Source organism: Ictidomys tridecemlineatus, chromosome 10 (genome assembly GCF_052094955.1).
Source record: "Ictidomys tridecemlineatus isolate mIctTri1 chromosome 10, mIctTri1.hap1, whole genome shotgun sequence".
Lineage (NCBI taxonomy): Eukaryota > Metazoa > Chordata > Mammalia > Rodentia > Sciuridae > Ictidomys > Ictidomys tridecemlineatus.
The window spans coordinates 100,900,751-100,905,884 of NC_135486.1; positions in this window are offsets into that span (position 1 = coordinate 100,900,751).

The following is a 5,134-nucleotide window of genomic DNA, read 5'->3' on the forward strand; positions in this document are numbered from 1 at the left end:
ACAGCAGAAGTCCTTTTTTAACAACTTCTTCTGACAAGTTCCCAGGGGATGCAGAAGACACTGCTCCATGGACCACACTATGATAACACTGGCTTGTTAAACGATCTTGGTCCAGATTTTTAATCTCTCCTAGTCTCTGTTACGCACTTGTAAAATGAGCTGACATCCTCACCTGGGGTCTCTTTATCATTTTATGGACAAAGTTTAAACTTTCAATCTTCTCTCACGTTGCTGTTTGGAAACCCAGTGGGAAGAGCAACACTGAAAGTCCAAGAAACAGATATTAGAACCAACATTAAGAGAGATGTCAGGATGTTAACAAAAAGCAGAAGAGAGACTATTGGCCTAAGGAAAACCTCCAGGCAGTTTTCTACAGTTTCCAAAAGTACTCCCTTATCAAGGTTTAAACTGAGCAGGCAAAAGCAGTTCAAGAAACGGATTAGATTCCGGAGGGTCCTATTCACAGTAACATACTTCTGGGTCTGCTCCTCCCTTATAAGCCTGGCACACACATTCCTTCTAGGATTCACTTCTGAAGACTCAAGGAAGACACAGGCTCAAGATTCTATGTTCTTTTCCAGACACCAGTGCAGGATTCTGTCAGGGTCCCCAGGCCACCAGAGGGTTCCACAGAGCACAGAGTGCCCCTGAGTTCCCCCTGCAGCCAGTGGACTTGGGCAGGGCGGATATGTCCATCTCCCACCCTCTCAGAAAAATGGCGTCCCCAATTGAGAGTATTCCAGTGGCCTGTCCCCTAGATCCCTTCCTGGCAGCTCTGTGCTCCTGTTTACACTGCGACTGTCCTCTGGCACTTCTTGGTCTCCAGGCATTCGCAGAGGTCGTGCACACTGCCTGCAGAACATGACAAGGCAGCCTGTCTAAGGCAAGACCTCAAGTGCTATGCGAGAGCAGCCACCAGACCAGCCACTATGCACCCGATTGCCGGACCTGCGGGCCACTAGAGCTGGAGATTCAGTCTCCCCACCCCCGAGATATGACTATCGGAAGACAATGGCGCGGAGGACCCAGAAGAGCAAGCGCAGTGGCTGTCCTTCACACTAGAGGCCACCACTTAGACCTGAGGCCATCTCCAAAGTGGAGGCTTGGTGCTCGGTCTGACAGGAGCCCAGCTCAGCGCAAAGGATACCACAGCCCGGGCTGTGGTTCCCCAGCACCATCTGCACGAGAGCACCAGTGCGCTGCCGCACCATTGCCCCTCGAGGACGCCAACCCGCAGCGCCGGCCCCACTTTATTCCTGGGCCCTGCGCCTCCCGGCGGGGGAGGGGCGACTCGACCTGGGCCTAAGTAGATGCCTGCACGACACCCGCAGTTCCGCCTCCTGGGCTTGGCCTCTGGATGGGATTGTGGGTATGCGGGAGAAGCCCTGAGTCATTGGGTCAGGGCGGGGGAGGGGAGGCGGGCACTGTCACTGGTGCGCCTTGTTCTCCTGCTATCTGTTTCTAACCCCAATGACCCTCCTTGCCTCACCCAGGGACTTGGCAGGGATATTCCATGATCAAAGACTGAGCCTGGACCTGACCCCACTCTTTAACTTCATAGCTTCAATCTATTAATAGTCACCCAGTGACTGTTCTTTCCACTGCTAAACCAGTAAAATTCAAATATTTATTCCTAAACTGCTTTTTTTTTTTTTTTTTTTTTTAGTGTGTGAAATAAATCACTCCCTGAAAAGCCTAATGAAGTCTAGGATAATTTAAAATTTCTTACAAAACTACAAGTTCTTTTTGTAAGATGGTTTTGTAACAACTTTTGTAAACTCTGCAGGTGATTGGCATTTCATCTGCTTTCTTTTCCCCCTCATTTTTCATTGTTTCTTTAGCAAGGAGTTACTTCCAGAATGTTGCACCAGTTCTTAAATACATTCAACTTCCTTTTGACATAATTATAAATGTATGGAATAATTTACTCCAATCAAGTCCTCAGTATTCACCTGTACCCTTCCCCCCTTCCCTCCCACTGTTCCCTTTCCACTCCTCTACTGATCCTCCTGATTATTTACTTTTTTTTTCCTTTTTTTTTTTTTTTTGGTAAAAGTTGAGGTTTTGTAGTTATAGAGAAAAGTGAAATTCATTGTAGTATGTTCATGTATGTACTTTGGAAACTTAAGTCAGATTCATTTCACTATTTTCCCCTATCCCATTCTCTCAATCCCCTTCTTCTGCTCCCTGATCTTGCTTTAATTTTGATGGAAATCCCCCACCCTTTTTTTTTCCTGTGTCTCCATCTCTCCCCCTCTCTCTTTCTCTCTCTCTCTCTCTCTCTCTCTCACTCTCTCTCTCTCTCTCCCCCCCTGTCTCTGTGTCTCTCTCCCCCCTCTCTTTCATTTTAGACTACCTTTTAGGTATGTGAGAAAACATTCCACTTTTGACTTTCTGAGTCATTTAACATTATATAGTGTCCAGTACCAACTCAAATAGAGTCTTTGTAAAATTTGGAGAGAGTGCCATAGTGCAGGAGACAGGCCATCAGACCAACAGCTACTTCCTGTTTTCCCAGAGGGATCATCAGTCACTAGATCATGGTCTGCCTTTTGGCCTTCACCTTTGGGTACTTTATGCCTTTCACATGACATTCTTTACCTGTTATCCTAGAACCCAGAGTCCTGCTCACAGAAGAAACTAGTGTCACAGGAGATTGGGGAGCTCAAGCTCCAAACCTCAGGTCTGGTGTTCTCATGGAGGATAATATAAACTCAGACAGGAAAAGCCAAACAAGAGAATTTTCTTGTAGGAGTGAGAGCACAGTAGGGCTCTGCAGAGAGCTGAGAGAGATAGAGGGTGGACTCCAGCAGAGAAGGACAAAGGAACCAGTGCTGCTCCCAACTTGAATGCTCTTTGCTTTTTACAGGAGAAGTGGGTGCCCCCTCCTGCAGTCTTTATCAATCAGATAATGGTCTGCCCCTTCCCACCTGCTAGAGGAGTTTTTGACCCTAGTGGGTCCTCTCTGGAACTGCCATGGTGACCATCCTATTCAGGGGGACTGCATCCACAAGTCAATCCTATCTTCATGCAGGTGCTGGGGTCAGTGAGGGCAGATTTCATCTTAGAGCATCTGGGCTATTAATGAAATTTCCCTTAGAAATACATTGAGAATCCTATGGCCACAAATACTAACTTTACAATGATCTCAGTAGATGCTGCCAGGAATTAGCCTGGTTGATCTTTTTATTGACAGTATTTCTTAATAGACTGAATTCTTTTCCATCTGCTTATTCTCAGGGTTAGTGCATCTGTTGTTCTGCAAATTACCTGATTGTTGTGAAAAAATAATAATAATCAAAAAAATCCCAGTACCCTGCTGTGTTATTGGCTTAAATTTTACTGCTCATTACTAACCACTACCTGATACTTGGACCTCCTGGTTTCTCTACTAGGTTCAACTTCATATGGCTTAGTTAATCATCCTGAGGGTATCTGACCCTGAACTAGTGCACTGGGCTTGCTGAAAGTTCTCAGGAGACATGCTTATGTCTGTCATCATTTACGCTAAAGACACTGTCTTCTAGTGGACTCAGGATCCTGCATGGTTTTGCTTTAGCCCTTATCCCCCTGGGTACAGACAAATAAGTATATCTTACTGCCCTCACCTGGTATAAATGGCAGACTGCTAAGAGAAGAAAATTAAAAATACAAATATGAATTCATTTCCCCTCTCTACAAATATGAAATCAAAACCTTTACTATGAAGGTGACCAGCTTTCCTGATCAGTGGAAATAGGATTATGCCACCAGCTCCAGATGTAGCTCCATGTTGGGGTGCATGCATAAGTCCCTGGGCCCAGTCCCCATCACTAAGCTCTATAGAAATGTTTGGATTTTCTTGTTGCTTTTCCTTGACTGACTGGGATAAAACAGAGGTTCTCAAGCATACTAGGAAAGTGCTCTCCCCCTGAGCTATAACCCCATCTCTTTTGATATATCAGACTAATTTGCCCTTCTGGCCTCAACTTGGTGACTTTCCTGCCTCAGACTCCCAAGTCACTGGGATTACAGGCATTGCCACTTCTCATGGCCCAATTACTGCAGCTTACAGAGTAGACTGAGGCACCAAAAGGTAATGTGAGTTCCAATCATCAAGTTAGTTGTTTGATCCAACTGCACCTCGCCACTTAGATACTTGAAATCTCATGATCAGAGAAGTACTCCATGAGCAGGGTGTGGTGGCACACATCTGTCATCCCAGAGATCCAGAGGCCCAGGCAGGAGGATTACAAGTTTGATCTGAGCCTGGGCAACTTAGTGAGAAACTGTCTCCAAAATAAATTTAAAAGGACTGGTTATGAAGCTCAGTGGTAGGGAACCCCTCAGTTTAATCCTCAGTACAAAACAAGCAAACAAAGAAACAAACAGGAATTACAAAGGTAAGTAAGAAAGATGCTGTCCCTCCAATTAAGATGCCTGTTATCCAGGTGAGGAGAGAGCCCTCAAAGCAGGTTTCGGGGGCTGGGAATGTTGCTCAGTGGTAGAGTGCTTTCCAGAGTGCCTAAAACAAAACAAAACAAAACAAAACAAAAACCCAACAAGTTTCACTGAGCTTTTGGCTGTGAAATTAAACTCTATGAGAGCCGTGGTCCTTTGGAGAACATGACTTATTGGGAGGAGTGTATCAAGAACTCTACTTTCAAGAACTTCTGACACATTCTTCATCTAGAAAAATCAACAAAGACTTGCGGGTCATGTCTGCTGGAGGAAGTACAGGCCCCTCAGAAACCTCACATTCTCCTGGAGTACTGAGGCATGCATGTTGTCCCTACAACTCTGATGTGCAAGAGCAGGTGGGCAGGTGAGGGACACAGAGGAACCAAGGGAGGCCATGGCCACCCCACATTCAGGAAATGACAAGTACTCCTATGCACAATGGTAATATCAGAAAACACCTCAAATCCCTCTTGGAGCCAAGGAGCCTACATTGATAAGTAAATTCTATAAATATGAGTTATTTATGTTGAATTTCTATTATTTAACTCAGGTTAAAAAAGCAACATATTTGTGACTTGATCTTAGTGAGAATCCCTGAGGTAAGTCTTCTGTTTCTTCCCAGATGCCTACATTTTTACCTGTACAGTTGACGGAAAGCTTCCTCTGGTAGAAGGGGTTGATCATTACACAGGAC